The sequence below is a fragment of the Corvus cornix genome, chromosome 1 (genome assembly GCF_000738735.6).
Source record: "Corvus cornix cornix isolate S_Up_H32 chromosome 1, ASM73873v5, whole genome shotgun sequence".
Lineage (NCBI taxonomy): Eukaryota > Metazoa > Chordata > Aves > Passeriformes > Corvidae > Corvus > Corvus cornix.
Genome location: NC_046332.1, coordinates 18,683,170 through 18,701,780, shown reverse-complemented (window position 1 = coordinate 18,701,780; position 18,611 = coordinate 18,683,170).

The following is an 18,611-nucleotide window of genomic DNA, read 5'->3' as shown; positions in this document are numbered from 1 at the left end:
CTGAAAGCAGCTTTCTCGCTCCTCTAACACAAAATTTTCTGTCTTTAAAGGCAATCCACGAGGATTTGCTGAAAGGAAAAAAATGTGAGGGACGCATTCCTCCTGCAGCAATGCTGCTGAAGCCTAATAACCTTAACCGACCTTAGGTGTCTCCATGTTCCAGCTCTGCTCTCAGCTCATTCTGCAAGAGCTACTTAACCTAATTACAGAGGAGAAGACACCTCAAGACTGGCGTGCGAGGAAGTGGGGGAGGGTGGACAACGTATGGTTTTGCCATGTGTCCCCAGGCATGGTTTGTAGAGGACGAAAAACATTCCTTCCTGCTTTAAAAAAGGATAAGCTCCGCCTATGCGAGCACGGGAGAGCCAAGCCGGGAAAGCCGCGTCCCGCCGAGCGGCTGGGCTGCGCTCCGCGGCAGGCTGCGCTCCGCATCGCCCAGGGCTCTGGCGCTGCCGTGGCCTCACTGGGGACAAATTCTGTGCCACATGTAGGTCTGCCTCTGCGAGCGCTGCACCGGCCCCTGCTCCTCCTGCGGGTGAATTCTGAAGGCAAACCGTGAGAACGAGTAGAGGATCGCTGTGAATTTCCTACACGGAGATCTTGGCAGTAGGAGCGCTGGGCTGGAGGCAGTGTGGCAGCTGTGGAAAACAGTAAATGATTAAGAGAAGAGTGAGCACTTTTGTCTTTAATTCTTGCAACAGAAAAATGGGAGAGCATCTGTGAAATGAGCCTGGCAAAGCTTTCTTTCCTGTTTTTTCTTGATTTGCCTATGGGACACCGTGAGAGCTGGAGATAGGATGAAATAAAGTAGTTCAGTAGTGCTTCAGGAAACTTTTGCTACATAAGAAAAGAAAAAATATACATAAAAAGAGGCAAATCCCTTCTGAAGTCATATACTTTCCTGTAACTTTCAGTCATTGTAAAGAAAGTTCTTCAAATGGCAACTTAAGCAAAAGGAATAATTCTCCACAATATATTATATTGACTCCTTTTTCTGAAATGTTTATTTTAGTCATTCAGGGAAAAATATAATAAATAGAGGAGCAGTAAGAGTCTGTATGATATTAGCACGATCCAGGCATTTCTGAAAGCAGATCATTGGTAAATGGTACAAAAATGATCACTGAGATCTAAGCCAGGCTGACGGGCTGTCTTCTGACCAGACGCATACATTAATTTGCATTCCTGCCTTTTGCAGGAGGATAGTGGTGAACTACTTCAGCCACTGCTGCCTGCAGTTTTGAGCATTACAGGAAGGCAGAAGAATGTTTTTTCTGTTGGAAGATGAATGGAGTGTAACGAGAGCTGCAAATAGTTTTTCACGGTGACACACAGAGCAAATCATCAGCAGGAATCCTGCCGCTTTGCCAGGCAGAGAGGAGCTGTGCAGTGCTCAGTGGGAATAGCAGTGCTGCTCTCCCACCCTGCTGTTGTGCTGCCTCAGGTCCCCAGCACGGCAGAGAAGACAGGCTAGCCCCTTCTCTGCACCCTGTCTGGTGCCACAGTCTCCAGAGAGCCATGGGGACAGAGTAAGGACACGACAACTCTCCAGACCTCTGCACATTCTCACTTGTAGCCAAACCAAGTCTCCCAAGCATTCCTTTGTGAAATGGACATTTTTCAGGAGGTGGTTTTCAGAACGTCTCTGCTTTTCAGCTGAAGTGCTGTATGCCATCTCCCATGCACCATCCTCCTGCCCCAGGCAGTCCTGCCCGGGGAGTCCCACATGTGATACACCCTTTCCTGCTGAAACCTGGAAGGCACTGCAGCATACTGCACTGACAAAAAACTTTGGCTTCAATAAACCTGCAAACTGTGACACATTTGCATTTCAACAAAAGAGTCCTAGCTAGCTGTAACCCCAAACAGAGGTGTGATTTTCAGGCCCAGTACAGTACAAATAATAAAAACAACAGCATGTCTGATTGTTATATAGCAGAGTGGAAAGGACAGCAAGAATGCAGCTGTTAATAAAGTGAGTCCTGACCACACCACAGAGTGCTGAACAATGAGACTTGACTGCATTCCCAAAAAATTGCAAAGCAATGCCTATAGGAAGCTTTACAGTAATTCCCCTGGGACAGCATCTCTTCCACAACATCTGCCTTTCAGATCTGGCCCATCACCAACCTCTGGATGATGTGTGTAAACCACCAAATATGCAGAATGGGATTTTTGAAGCAAGCAGTAAGCAACGGGTTTGTGTAGGGGTGAATTCCATTCTAACTTAACTCTTCCAAGTTGATTTGATCTGAAAAACCCTACAGGCATGAAAGCAGGTCCGGGAAAACCCCCAGGTCTTGGCACAGCACTTCCGTCACTGCTGTCAGCAGCCCCGAGGATTCAAGGACATCTCTGCAGGGTGGGAAGTCCAGAAGAGATGTGGACTCTGAAATTACGTATAACTAGAAGAAAGAATCAAATAAAGGGAAAAATCTATCTCCTCTTTAGTTTGGCAGTTTAAATGGTACAGAATCACTCCAGCCACAAAAGGGAAATAGCACCAATCATGTCAGATTTGCTACTGGTAAGTGTATTCCACCATCTGCAATCCTTCTCCTTCAGACAGACAATTGTGGAGATCCATTCTCACATCCGCATTTCAAACCCTGACTTCTGCAGGTGCGGCTGTGCCCCACTCGTAACCCTCTCAGTGCCACCCGCGCTTTTCGTCTGAGGCTTTTACTGAAATCCCGCCAACCACGGGCTCTTGTCTAAGCATGCCCGCTCCGAGCGGGGTGCGAGGCAGCCCCGGCGAGGTTCGTGACTCGGAGCGGGATCCCATTCCCAGAAGCGGGAGCTCTCCGGCGGGGCGCGCGGGAGGCGCGGGGGGCGCAGCGCCGCGCCCGCTCTGCCCTCTGGCGGCCGCCGCGGCACCTGCAGGGCTCGGCTGCGCGTTCACGGCCGGGGGCGGGGCAGCGCCGCTGCCCGGAGCGCGCACGGGCAGCGGGGGGACGAACCTCGAACCGGGGAGTGAAAGTGCCGCTGCCTGAGTAACTACCCTCTGGGTTTGTTTGGTTTATTGCAAAGCAAAATATATTAAAAACAAACAAACAAACAAACAAACAAAAGAGGAAATTTTTTTTCTGTGAACTCTAAAAGTAAAGTCTTTTGCCTTCAAAACAAATTGAGATAACACAAATTTATATATTTAAAAAAAAAAAAAAAGAACGAACCAAAACACAATTTAACTTCTTAAAAGCCTTTTTTAGTCTTTGGTTGGGGTTTCTTTGTGGGGACTTTGTTTGTTTGTTTGTTTGTTTGTTTTTATGTGGAATAACTTGAAAGTGTAATTTGAGCTTTTTCTAGCTTGGTTGAGGAAGTATTGTCCCATCTTACCTGGAAATGCCCCAAACGGTTCTGTTACATACACTTACAAAAATTCACATTTGTTCAAAAACTTTCACAGAATCGCAGAATTTTTAGTGTTGGAAGGAACCTCTGGAAATCTTCCAGTCCACCTCCCCCTAGAGCAGATTGCACAGGAACTTGTCTAGGTGAGTTTTGAATGTCTCCAGACAGGGAGGCTCAATGACCTCCTCGAGCAGCCTGTTCCAGTGCTCTGCCCCTCTCAACATAAAGAAGTTCCTCCTCACGTTAAGGTGAAACTTCTTGTGTTTCAGTTTATGGCCATTGCTCCTTGTCCTGTCACTGGGCACCATTCAAAAGAGTCTGGCACCACCCTTCTGACACCTTTGAGATATTTGTATGTGTTATTAAGATCCCCTCTCAGTCTTCCCTTCTCCGGACTAAATAGCCCCAGCTCCCACAGTCTCTCCTCATAAGAGATGCTCCAGACCCCAGATCATCTTTGTGGCCTCCACTGGACCCTCTGCAGTGCTCCTTGTCTGTCTTGTCCTAAGGAGCTCAGAACTGGGCACAGCACTCCAGCTGTGGCCTCACCAGGGCTGAGTAGAGGGGCGGGATCCCCTCCCTCGACCTTCTGGCTTTCACCAACTTTCAGAAGGCAGCAAATAAACAAAGCTTTGGTTGGGCAGGCAGAGATTCATAGGGAGGTTTCTTAAGGTTGTTCTATAGAAAAAGTGTCCTTAGAGGAAGGGAGCTCTGCCCTGCCATCATTGTCCCTCTTTGATTGCACTCAGTATTACATTTGGAGTGAAATTACCAAGCATAGGAGACTAGAGATTAACCATCCCCCCAAAAAAATTTTAAAATTTCGAGAATATTTTAGAAAGACAAAAGAGAGGTATAAGAACTACAGATAAGGGGACTATGCTTGAGTTTTCCCAAGAAACTTCGCTGCTTCAGGAACATGGCACAGGAAAGAGAGAGGATCTCTATGGGGCGAAGTGCACTTGTCCCTCCTAAAGGTAAAGAGGTTTTTTCCATGATCCAGAGAAGCTCACAGTTAATGCTGTTAAAATATCCTAAGCTCTGTGCTCAACAGTATCCACATGCCAGGCTGCTCTACAGGTTGTTGATGTTAATACATATGATCCCATCTGACTGAATGAGTTGTTTCTCAATTTGATGCAGCAGACCAACTTCGTTGCACTGAAACACATGCATACTAGACTGATTAGATACAGCTGAAATTTCAATAATGTGTCTAATGGACCTCAGTGTAGCTTTCTTAGTGAGAGTTTCCAGAGAACTTCAAGCAATTTAATTGATTACACTTTCTTAATGTTATTAACTAATAGTTTCTGCTTATAAAAACTGCAAGGTAAAATGTCTGAGACACTATCTCAATCTTGGAATCAAGCTAGAAGGATAAGGATTTTTGTGGCACAGTTACAAAATACTGGAAAAGTGAAGTGCACTAACTTCTTTTTCTACAAATATAAAGTAGGATAATTTTTCACTGGAAAGCATCGATTGCTTCCAAATAAATAGATGTAAGTAACAACAATGGACACCAGGCACCCACCAAAGCCTCTGTCACTCCCCTCTGCAACTGGGCAGGGGAGAGAAAATATAATACAAGGTTCATAGGTTGAGATAAGGACAGTGAGAGATCACTCACCAAATCAATTGAGGCAAAACAAACTCAGCTTGGGGATATTAATTGAATTTATTACCAACAAAATCAGAGCAGGATAATGAGAAGCGAAATAAATCTTAAAAACAGTTTCCTCCCACCCCTCCCTCCTTCCCAGCTCTAGCTCCTCCCCACCAGCGGCACACGGAGACACAGGGAAATGCAGAGAGACACAGGGAGACACAGGGAGGCGCAGGAGTGTGGGTTATGGTCAGTTCATCACATGTTTCTGCTGCTGCTCAGGGAATTGAGTCCTTTCCCTGCTCCAGGCAGTCCCTCTCACAGTCAACAGTCCTCCCCAAACTGCTGCAATGTGGGTCACTCTTCCACGGGGTGCAATCCTTCAGGCACAGCCTGCTCCAGGTTGGGTCCCCCACACGGTCGCAAGTCCTACCAGGAAACCTGCTCCGCTGTGGGTTCCTCTCTTCGCAGGCCTGCAGGTCCCTGCCAGGACCCTGTTCTGGCCTGGGGCTCCCACGCGGTCACAGCCTCCTCTAGGCATGCACCTGCTCTGGCCTGGGTCTCCTCCATGGGCTGCAGGTGGATCTCTGCATCCCTGTGCATCTCCGTGGGCTGCAGGGCACAGCTGCCTCACCATGGTCTGCACCACGGCCTGCAGGAGAATCCCAGCTCTGGTGCCTGGAGCACCTCCTGTCCCTCCTTCTCTACCAGCCTTGGGATCTGCAGAGTTGTTCCTCTCACATATTCTCATTTTGCTCTTTCCTGGTCACAGTTACTTCTGTGCAACAACTTTCTTTTCTTCCTTTGCGATCTGTTATCACAGAGGTGTTGCCACCATTTCTAATCGGCCCAGCCTTGGCCAGTGGCAAGTCTGACTCAGCCAGCAGGGACTGGCTCTGCTGGACATGCAAGAAGCTTCTGGCAGCTTGTCACAGAAGCCACCCCTGTAGCCCCACCACTACCAAAACCCAGGCCATGCAAACCCAATACAAACGTAAATGCAGAAATTACTGGGGTGCTTTGGACCAAATCTCTTGCTTACTTGTGGAATCATCCTCTGACTTTTCTGAACTGCTTGAAATTCTGGCAGGTCTGTTCCAGGCCAAATGACCATAGAATCTTTTAATAAATAAACAAACAGCCCTGCATTTTGTCAGATTCAGGGCTGCAGGAATACAGCCTTGGCTTTCTAGAAGCCTGTTGGATAATGCTTGGCTGTGAAAAGGAAACTGAGCAAAGAGTGTGTCTATTATATGGAGTTTCCTTTGATTCGTTGTGCTTGAATAAAGGAATTATTATTTTTCTTCTGAAGGAGGAACAAAAACTGGGTAAGAGGCAAGTGGAGGTGCTTCCTGGATAATCAAGCCCTCCTTTTGTCCTTTCCAGCAGCATTTTATTTTCAATGCCTGTTCTGCACAATCTGTAAAAGGCCTAGCATTCTAACAATGCCGTGTCCTCATTGAGGCTGGCCTGGAGCGGACCTCTATTTACCAAACATAAAGATGCTAATTATTTTGTGTATAGGCCTTAACATGATTACAGAGAGCATGGACACTGGTTGTTGTTATAGCAATCTGAATTAAATTATGCTCGTGCCAGCATAATTAGGATTCCCCCCATCACTTTATTGGGCTGGTTTTTTAACATGGCATGGTAAAAACAATGACATAGTAAAAACAATGACAATTTCACTTTTGCACCACCTAAAGCATGCAGGCAGAGAGACTGAGAAAAGCAATGAGGTATCTTGATCAAACCCTGGCAAGGGAGGTGGTCAGGGTTTTATGCAAAGCCCAAAGATGTCTTTCCTGCCCCTCTGAGCATTTCAATAAAAACTCATTTAAAAAAAAAAAATGGAACTGGAGTTATAAAAAACAAACTTAGGCCAGGCCTTCCCTGTTAAATTCCTTGTTTTCCACCCTGCATTTGCGTGATGGGAACAATTGCAGCATTCAAGCCCTGCAGCACAGTGAGGTAATGGAGTTACAAGGCTGGGCCACGGGAGCATGTCGGGGGGCACGGGTTGCCCAGGCTCCATCGGGCCCCGAGGTGGGGGAAGCCGAGGTGGGCGGTGGGTGGCGTGGCCTTTTGGGAAGCAAGGCAGAGAGATGAATGCAGCAGGAGGCCAGGCTGGTGCCTTGGCCAGCTCTGGTCCCGCCATGGCCAGAGGGCCTCAGGGCCTTCACCTGAGGCAGGACATCCGAGGAAGCACAGCAAAGCTCCAAGCCCCTGCCCACACCCCTCAGCAGCACCCATCCTGCACCTGCCAACAGGACAGGTCTCGTCTGCTGCTGTCACCATCTCTGGGGCCACGACTCCCTCTGCCTCCATCCTGGGAAATCATGCTGCGCTGGCTGCAGCTGTATCACACAGCTTTGGGAACAGCTGAAGGTGAAAGAGCATCTCCTGCCTCCTTTCTGCTGATCCAGAGGACACTTTGTCGAAGCATCCTGAGGGCCAGGCTACTGATGCTGATGCAGTCAGGAGGAAAAAGATGTTCGTTTCTCACAGGAGCTACAACTCCAGCATGAGTAACTCGGACATGCGGTTTGGCTTCTAAAGGAGATGTTAGTCCATCAGAGTCTGAGTCTTGTGGTGGCAGCAGAGATGCAAGTGATGTGTTTAAAGGCTGTGTGGTTGCTTCCACAGCAGAAAATCACTGTGGCAGATACTTGGTGGGATGCTCCGCTTCCAGAAACACAAATGCACCAGAGTCTGGGCAAAAGTATCATAGCCTATGGGATGACACACACATATTTGTATTACACAAGTTCTTAAAGAATTTATGAAACCAGGGATTGTAGTTTGCTTTCATTTCCAGCACTTTGCATAATTTGATTTCCTGAATATCTTGTGAAGGCAGAAACAAGCAATAAGGTCAAGCTAATATACAGACAAGTGGAACACATCTACTAGATACCTTCCAAGAATCCACTTGGAAAGTTTCTGAATATATGACCCTGTTAGACAGGGCTTATGTTCGCTAGGATCACAGTGAGCCCCGAATGTGAGAGAGGCTGTGAGGGAACCAGTTCACAGGGGAATTCCCATGCAGCAGAGCTCACTGATCTAAATGGTCTGACACTGTCTCCAAAACTGTGAAAGACTGTGATAACAGCAGAGCATCAAATACCAGCTTCCTTGGTTCTCACTACATTCCATCCCCCCTCATGAACGGTAAAATGAATAAGGAAATATGACCTTAAAGGCTGGTGCTTTGAAGCATGTATTTACATCATACAATTGCTGTATAATCACCAGCAGTAATTGCCATAAGAATCAAGTACTGTGGGAGAAGAACTTTGCTATCAGTAAGTAATTCCTTTTGGGGGGATTTGGTAGGCTTAATCAAGTCTTATCATAACTGCCCACCTGATGGCTCATGTTAGATTTTGCTCCTACTTCAGAGCACTGCTGGGACAATGCCAGTGGGGAAATGCTCAAGGGCCTTATTCAGATCTTGTATGGCTTCAGTGTTCAGTGGAAAGCAAGAGCTGGGGAAGACTTTTCTTAGAAATGGGATCACCACCCAATACATTCATGTTGTCAGTAAACATCCTCATCTGTCCAGCTCTGTTTATTTTCTCCACGGTGACCTGTCTTGCTACAGATTGCATCCATTGCAGGCTGGAGTGACAGACCTGCTCACAGGAGGCTGCCCCATTGTGTGGGAAGCCCACACACCCTATGAGAATCTCAGCAGCACCACCAAAAATTATTTTACCCTTCCCGGGATAACACTAACTCTGGTGTTTCCCACCACCCTGTGTGTGTAGTTTTATTCTCCTAGCAGTCCAAGGAAAGTTTCTCCATGACCCAAGCAGGCCCAAGATCCAGACTGCCAGGGCTTTGCCTCCTCTGGATGATGAGTCCTCTCCAGCTCCAGGCAACAGGATCTTTTTGGCCCCTGGCTCCTGTACTTGAAGGAGCCAGTCGAGAGGTGCTTCCCAGCCTCTCACTTAGGAGCAGGGAGGAAGAAGGTGGATGGGGGTGGAGGAATGCACATTGTGGGACTAGCTTTACACTGGCAGCCAAGCTACAGTTACCCCCTTCTAAGGCAACAACCTCAGATTGTGGCCAATGTCAGCCCTGTACTCCAGCAGCAGGACCCAGTCATGAAAGCTGATGATGCAGATTAATGATCGTAGCAACTGGAGGGGAGACAATAACTATTCGTGCAAATAAATTTTGGTAGATTGTTTTTCTATGTGGCACCTGAAACAGAAGTGCCTTCCTTCCCTCCCTCCCAGCAGCACTATTTCTTCCATACAGCTGCATCCCAGGCAAAGCATCTGGGACATGGGTTCACCTGCAATGGGTGTCTCAGCACAGCAAGGCAGGGGAGATCTTCTTGCTGTCAGCAGTCACAGTGACTGCATTTTATCTAGATTCAGTCTATGGATCTTAATATAGATCTTTGTTCCATGAGACTGAGTACTGTTTCTGTGAAAGCACTGCCTTTTGGAACAAGTTTCAATGTTTCAATGAGTTCATTATAGGAGCACTCATCAAATGGAGGGGTGGAGGGTGCTGGGTGGGGACAAGCTATTTTAGAAATTTTAAATGAACTCATATTTAGCACAAAGCAGCCTTATAAGCACCTTCAGACTTAAAAACAAAAAGAAATAAAAGCAAAGACTCAGGCTTTGATAAAAAACAAATGCATATCTTTATGTGATGTATGTCAGTTCCCTGTGCCTCTCAAAGACAACTCAGCATAAACCCACCATGTGAACTTATGAAACAGCTTATAAACTAAGCTGATACTTTAGGTCCTGGACTAAATGCAAGTAGTTTACTAAATGATGTCACGCAGAAATATTGGGGGGGCACACATAAGAGTCTAGCTTCATTTTCACATCAGCAGGGCACTTCGTCTGAAGCAAAGGAACAAAACCAGTTTGTGATTTCTGCAAAGGGCTCCTGATAGTAGAGCACTCTGAATGCCATTAGTGTAAGTATCGCTGGTTGTTTTGAACTGACTTAACTTTCACTGTTTCTTCCTGAAATAGGGGAGAATTATTTACTTATAACTCTTGTGCCGGCATGCAGAGGCTGTACCGAGGAGGCAGCGAGACCGGGAACTGAAATGAGAGATACTCTCAGCTGTGAATTTCTCTCCCCACTAGATGGCCCATATCCCTACCCATGAGCCGGGGAAAGGAAGATTTCTTCCTCGTATGTAATGCTAGCTACAGAGCGATCCCTCGCCGGCAGACAGGCTCTGCAAGCTGACAAACCTACTGCCCTACCCCGGCATCGCTGAGGGCTCCGTTTTGGAAATCCCATTCTCTGTATCTAGGTGGAGAGGAATGGCTCCCGAGCCCTACTGTACATTCCATTTCACATACAACTCTCCACTGGTGAACCAGTGCCAAATCTGATGGTGTTTTTCCAGAAAACTGTATTTGGAAACTCAGATCCTGAATTTAAGGCGACTCCCCTGTTTCTACTGCACACAGATATTTCACCCACACGTTGATATTTCCCTAGCCATTACACAGGGACATTTACCCAGTGTTAAGCAGGTCTGACACTGGCAACAGAAAGTAGGGTACATCCCCTTTTATATCTGTGTACTCACACTCTTCAATACCTAACTCCCTCCATGCATTGAGGAGGAAAAAACTACCTCCTCCCAAAAAATCTCCAGCTACATTTTTCTCTGAAGAGAAAAATAATATATGTAAGTTCCTCTTTGTGCCCCAATCAGGCCAGGAAATAAAACAGCCCATTGTAAACATATTTACTTACAGTTACAGAGCAGGAAGGACTGGCATATTTCAGTATGTATAATTTGTTCAGAAATGAGGACCTTTGATATAAAAAATGGGAACAAACTAGCACGGCAGCAAAATCAACATTTGTTTAAGCTCAAGGAATTCGGATCCAGGTAACTAAGAATATGCCCACCCCAAATCCAGATACTTCATGCTAAGAACGGAATCAGATGCACAGTGAGGGAAAAACTCTTCTGTTACAGATTTTATGACATGACCATCTCATTGCATTACATCTGCACCACTTTTAACTATATGTCAAAATCATATAGCCTAAGGAACCCATGTCCTTATGGTGAAGGCGTAAAATATACATACACATTATTAAAGTTGCATTAGCTTTGTTCATTCTGCAACGCAAGGCCTTGGAGGCATTGTTGCCTTGAAGAGCAAAACACCAGTTTTGGTAGTTAGGAGAATAAATACTAATCCCTTCTCTGATATCCACCTAGCTTGAAACTTCAGTTATGTCACTTGTGCTGCAATTTCCTTCCTTGTGAAGTACGGAGGAAATAGTGTTGTGTTTGCCTTGCAGGGCTATCTTGGAATGGCTAAAAGTTGAACTCTGCTTTAAATGCATAGGGTACTGCTACTTAATAGCTCAGTATTGTTAAAACCCACTTCTTTTTCAAGAACTCTGAGGTCTCTTTAGTGATTCATCTGGTTTTCCCTTGGTCACCCTTATGACAGGCTGTGAAGATGTTCCCAGCGGAGAGAAGGAAGGGACGCTGAATGGCAGAGTGCACAGCATGCTGCCTTTCAGAGGGACACCACAGCTGCCCATGTAGAACTGCCTGGTGATGCATACAGCCCAGCACATATCTCCCACGGTGGCCCCTGCCATGTGATCTGGAGAAAACAGTAGACATTCCCCCACAATTCAATCCATCAGGTGGTCTTTATTATACTACAGAACAAGCTCTGCATTCCTGACTGCCTCTGTCACTCATGCCAAGGAAGAGGATTAGTGAGCACTGTAATGACCAGAACACAAATGGTACTAGCAAATATCAATCTTTCTCCTTTCTGTACTATCCACATTTGTACACTAGCACAGACCAAGACTGGTTATGAAACTTCCCAGAAGTCCTAACAAAAAGTACCAAAATCCTCATGCAAAGATTGCACTATCAATGTAATGTGCTCCTATCTCCCCTTGGTGCTCTGGAATGCTGTTTCCCTCTCTTGTTGGGGTGGTTATATGCCATTGTCTTGCCTCCCTCAACCATTCTCTCAGACACAGCACTACTGTACTCATGACCCCCAAGGAAGAATTATAGCCATCTCCAGACACCACGTGTCCAGAGCATTTTACCCTGACCTTTGTTACAGAACCTCTGTATCTCAAGATACTGAAGACATTAACATCTCAGGTCCATTCAATACAGGCAGCCCTAGAGTGGATGTGTCCAACCATGGCTAGTCCATGGAACACCTTGAAATTCTTGGGTCTTAGGAATAAAGGGTTGCACTAATCTGATAGACAATAGAAATACAGTGTATAACATGTAAGCAGTCTGCTGCTGACCAGAGCACAGGGAGCCTGAATGACAGGTAAAACCTCATCAGAGCTGATGTAGGGCTGCAGCCTTTCTCCCTTTCCAATATATGTGAGAGAGATCTCTTTTTTTTTTTTTCAGTAATTAGAAGCAAGGCCTTAAAATATAAAGCATTCAGTGTAATACAACTGCAGTACCGATGTCAGATGTGCTTAACCCAGAGCATGGACAAAGAAAGAAAGAGCACATTGCTCATGAATAATAGCTGGTGTCTGTGAAATCATATGACCATTCAGTTGGTGGATTAACAATTTTAGCAGCTGTTGCCACCAAACTGACTGTCCTGAGGGAAAGCACAAAAGAAAAGTTTCCCTCCCCACCCTCCTGAGACACCCTCTGCAACAGAGTCCTTAGTATCAAATAATGCATTGAACTAGTACTGCAATGTTCAATTTTTTGATGTCTCCCACACAGCAAACAATCCTCTGAGCCACCAAAGTTTGGTCACTGAAGAAGTCCAGTGTAAGATAATACAGATGTACTCATCAGGACGAATGACTGACACAATTGAATTCCACTTTCCCATCATGCTAGGCTGTTGAAATTTGATAGAATCATACATTAGTAATGGAACTGCATATAAGCACTTAGAAGAGAAATAAATTTCATCTTTGATTTTTCTTTCTAAAATAGCCAGAAGATTTAAATTTGGTCTCAAACACTGATATTCCCTTTAAGCTGAGATTTTGAAATTCATTCTGGTCCTCTATGGAAAAACACAAACTTCAAACTTTAGTATTTCTGTCATGGAAAGGTCATCACTCTAATGTTTTATCATTGTATTTCATTTTCCAGCCATGGGACATGTAGGACATGAAACTTCTGACTTGGAGAAAGTAGGGTCTGTTGAGGTCACTTGTTCAGTTTTTTAAGCTTTAGGCAAGACACCTCTCAAAATGGAGCAAGTGCATTGTAGACATTGATGCTGATTGTCTCTGTGAGCTAACAGGTCAGCTGTGATCCATCAATAAAGCCTTGAGGTCTGTACAAAGAGGATCCAGATTTTGGATGAATCTGAGCACACAGATACAGGAACTTCCATGGTAAATAAGAGTGTGACAGGTATGTTAATGTACCTATTTTGTTTCTCCTTAGTAACACTACTTAATGTGCTAGGACTCAGAGCCTGAAATTTATTTAGCTGTCTAATGAAGAGTAAAATCATTGGAAGAAAAATGTCTTAAAGTGCCATGGAATGTGCTTTAGGTGTCATATTTCCACAGAAATTTCAACTTGCCGAATATCAGATTACTGACACTTCTTTCTCTCTGAAAAGCACACCATGACTTTTTCCAATCCTCTAAGAAGAAGAGTTTCCATGTTCAGAAGCAAGAATCTCAAGTCTGCTATTGCTGATAACTTTCCAGGACAGGTGCTCAGAGCAATGGCAGGCAGTTATGGGTCTGCGCTGGGGCGTAAGTGCTTAAGTCTCTCCTGTAGTTAAGTCTCTTCCTAAGCCAGCCTGTGATGTGCCAATCAGAGGACAAGTCAGAGCTGATGGGATGTCTCTGCAATGGTGAGGAACAGCGCAGTGATTGTGAAGGCAGTTTAGGTCAATGATCATGAAATTCTGCCCCCCAAAAGGACATACAGGTTATCTATATAAATCTTTAAAGCCCTCATAAGCATTAAATTTAAAATTATCAACTATGAGATTAATGCTTTGCTCTCAAAGAAGAGAACACACTGTTTCTGAGCAGGAGCTGTAGGCAAGCCTCAAACCATCTTTTTCCAATGAGTCACAACAAAGTGGGTCATTAAAGTTTTGCTTCCGCTTCCTCAAGTGTCCACCTGACAAAACTCTATTTCCAGGACAGAGAAGCTAAAAGACCAGAGGAATGCAAGCATCCAACATCACCCATGTTCTACATGTTCTTGGACAGAATAGAAAAAAATGAGATGAGTCTAAATGCCTTTAAGGAACTGGTGCTTCATTTAGAAGTTTGAGACGCTTTGAAATATAACTGAGGTGAGCTTCCTCAGCACACCTTGACAGAAAGTTGTTGCTTCTCTCCTACCTACCACATTAATTCTGAGCAGGAGCTAGATTGGCATAGGTTGGAAAAACGACAGGTGTTGAAGAAAAAGCTGGGATGATGAACATCCTCTTCAGCAGAAACTATGAAGCACTTTTCTAATCCTGGTGGACATTCTCTGTAGGCTCCCTAAAATATCCCCCCTGAAAAGATCAAAATATTATTTGCTCTTGCAACAGCTCCTCCACAAAGTGTAACATAATGCCTGGCTTTCCTCTAAATTCTCTCTATGTGTCTGTCCTTTGACTGGGTGCTTCTCTGATCAGAGCATGATTGGCACAGTTCTAACATGTACTTGTGATTAATTAATTGTAATCAAAGAGAGACCTGTAGGCACAGACAGATTGCTTTCGTCCGTGGAGAAAACACTGCCTTTCTCATATCCCATATCTGCAAAGGAAACAAGAGCCCCAAACACCACCCATTGTCATCAGTCTGTTGGAACATTTACATTCAGGGGCTAAATGATGGGAAAAACAGCAACATGTCTTACCCAAGGGCTCCAGGTAAACTTCCATCCCCATGAGTACACGAGGCCATTCAATGTCCAGAAGACATTCATGTCTCAGCTACTGGAGATAACTCCTGGTGAGTTCACTCCTGCCCATGGACAGCACAAACCTAGTGCTCCCATGGAGTAACCAAGAGCCTTACAGCAATTTCTGCCTCCCAAGAAACCCTCTGCAATCAAAGCACTCTCCTCCCTAACAACCTCTCAACATGAAAAGCAAAAGCCAAACTCCAGAGGAAAGGAACAAAAGGAAGGAGGCTGAGGGGGTGAGCCTAGAGGAGATTCCTCCATCTATCCATTTCCACACCTATGTTACCACAGCCTGCATCACATGAGAAACTTTGTCTGGGTATGAAACCAACCAAGTACTGCTTCTCTTGGAAGGTTTCTGGTGCAACAGTGCACTCTGACCAAATCACAGAATCACAGAATTACAGAACAGCCCAGGTTGGAAAGGAACTTGAAAGGTCATCTGGGCCAATCTTTTAAGGGAAAGGGAGCATAAATAGGATTATCTAGCACCCTGAGCTATCACATCTTGAAAAACTCCAGTGATGGGGGCTCTACCACATTCTTGAAGAGACTAGTCTTCTTAGATGTTTATGTTCCTTACAAGCCACCTGGTTCTGAGGCAAATCAACAGAAAAAAGAGCCATCCTCCTGCCGATTGCAGCAAAGAGTTTGACAAGACAGCAGGTATAAGTAGCTACTCATGTGAAAACAAAAACAACTGATCTATGACCAAAACCAGCCTGCATGACTTGGACATGTGAGGCATGTTAATATGACACACTCAGATGTGTACCTTTTCTGCCCTTAGTGAGTGCCGAGTGTAACAGAGGATATTTTCAACCCCTCAAGAATCCAGTTTCTTCCAGAAGAAACAGTATTAACATGCTGAAAGGGTGATGACTAATGCTGGACAAATTAATTTTGTTGCAACATTTGTTTTATGAAAAGCCTTAAATGAACCTGTTTATTTTATTTCCAGAAAGCGTTGCTCTTTACTGATGACTGACTTTTACTGATGGCTTCCTTAGAAACCCACAAATGATTGGTTTGGGGGTTGTCAATGTGGCTATTTGCAGGTGATGAAGAAAGGAAGTAAATAAAAATATGATTTGACGTTTCATTAGTAATGCTAGAGATGGCTGTGCACGGAACAGAGGCAATGAATATTGCACCTGCTGGAGTGCAAGCAATAAAGGCAAATTCATAGCCTGCTCTGACCTCTAACCTTCATTACCCAGAACAATATGCCATTCCCCGTATCCAAAATCATACTATGCTTGTGATAGCAGCAACCAGTGGCTGGATTTACATCTACCCAGCCAGAGTTAAATTGCTATGATTCAGCTATCTCCTTCCTTTCTCTCTTGAACATAACCTGTCTTCTAGCTAGACTGCTGCCTTTCCAGTTGGGAATAAGCCACTGTTTTAAAGAAAAAGAACTGTGTGGGTGGAATGAAATACTTGCAGGATACAGTGCTCTGCCATTTAGATTTTTTTCCCCTAATAAAGAGAGGGTGCAAAAAGGCGCCGGAATCTAAAGCACAAACCCAAGTGTGCAACTGCATCTTTGAGCTTCTTTCTTGATCATTTAGCTAACCAGATAAAAAGAGACTGAAATTTCAAGACTAACTACAAGAAATCTATGGTGACTAGTTTAAATATTTTAATGATAACAAAGATTAAGAGTAAAGTGATATTCCTCTATAAAGACTGCGGCAATTCATGCAGTTTACAGGGGTATAAAGAAGATGAGACTTTGACCCTGTATGAACACATAATCAATCAGTGAGCTACCCTGTGAACAAAAACCCATTTCCTTGTACTTGATACTTGAAGACATTATGAGAAAATGATATGTTTTGTATAAAACAGAGTGCAAAGGCTTGTGCCTGGAAGGAAAGGTTACATGCACAGCCCATTATTAAGAAAAACCTTATTTTTCTGCTGGTCATCTAGTTCTTAACTCCAAAATAAGAGAATTTATTAAACATTGTTAGTTTTCTGTCTGGTGGAGGTGATAAAAATTCTTTCCCAGCTCCATTCTTGCACAAGGCATCCACATTTGGCTCTAACAGGACCAATGGTCAATCTCAGTGAGAAGTGCAATTGGACAAGCTGGCATGTGGAGTTCACCGATAGTGAACCTTCCTCATTTCTTCTGGCAGAGAGAGCTGAGCTCAGCCAAGTAACACAATCTCCCTGCCCCACAAACCATCACAGCTGGAAATATATCCTCATGGAAAGTATAAAGGTGTTCATGAAATGGCTGAGGCTTTGTAATAGATCTGAGCTTATCTCAACTAAGGAAACAAGCTTTATGTTTGTGCAAATCTAGAGAGAGAGATACACAGAGAATACACTTATACACTTATCTATGTATACATAAGGATATATATAAAGATATAAAATACACAAACATGATATATCCTTCTTTGGCAGTGGGCTACAAAATATTTACTCCCATCTCCCTTTGGAGAGCTGTCCAGTCTCTGACAACATCTGCTTTCTGGATTAGTCGTCTCTCTTCCTCTTTTGGCCCCCTCCTTCCAAAAACAAATTACTTATACTGGTTTATGCCTGGATTAATTAATGCCTCATTCCAGCGTGGATGAAAGCCAGTTCTCTCATTGACTTGGTTGTTCACACGCACACAAACACCTTCACAGGACACAATTCAATGGCATCCGGGAAACTTGTTTTAAGGCATGCCCTGATGGTGATGACGAGAAAATGAAACAGTCCTTCACTGGAAGCTAGTGAGGAGTAACTGTGCTGGTGGAAACACTGCCTAGGTGCTGCATGAATTTCACAGTCCTTCCTAGAGGCTCAGGCAATGCTCAAAGCATTTGGCACAAGTTTTACTACCTGGCCATGAATTCAGATCCAAAGTTATTCTATTGGTATCTCGCTTCCAGCTTAACCTTGCTCTCAGCTTAACCTTGCTGTGAGGAACAGAGAGCTACCAGCAGGGATCAGTAAGGCTGCACTTAGGGTACCTGGTAGTACAGCATTTATGGCGCTCATCAGATGGGTGAGACACACAAACAAATTCACTCAGGTAGAAAGAGGAGTTGAACCACTGTCCCTGTAGGTAGGTACAAGCTGTGACCACCGAGCTCTAAGATGTACCAGCAATAGTCTCACCTCCCTTCCAGACTCTCTGCTGCATGACAGATGGTCAGTGAGACATGTTAAGTTGATATGAACAATGGGTTTGACAGTAAATAAAACATACCTGTGGAGAAATAGTGCTCAGCTGTACTCCAGTGCCATTTAGCTGTTTATGAAAATGTTGGCCCAACCCAAAAGAAGCCCTTATCAGGTTTCAGTATAAAACAGAAACAGAAAGATAAATAAAGAAAATGAAACCTTTCTGAAATGATTTACCGTTATTAAAGCATTAAGAGGGCAAGGGGCAGGTGGGGCATTGAAAAGAAAGGAAGAAGTGTCACAATCACCTAGAAAAGTGAACTAAACAGTCCATCTTACTCTCAGATCTGTGCAGAAATCAGTCTGAGAAGGATGGTTTCTGATCCCTTCTGAATCACACCTTCACTCTACAAGGCAGTAACAGAGACAGTACCTAGTCTTACATATCACTGAAAATATGCAGCAGTTGAAGTACAGGACTCATCCTTTGAATGACTTACTCAAATATGGAATCAGGAGTTCACAATTTGTTCTCACAAGAGGGAAAGGGAAGTAGCGACCATGTTCTTGTTTTGTCCAGTTAAAATCAAAACTTTCTGT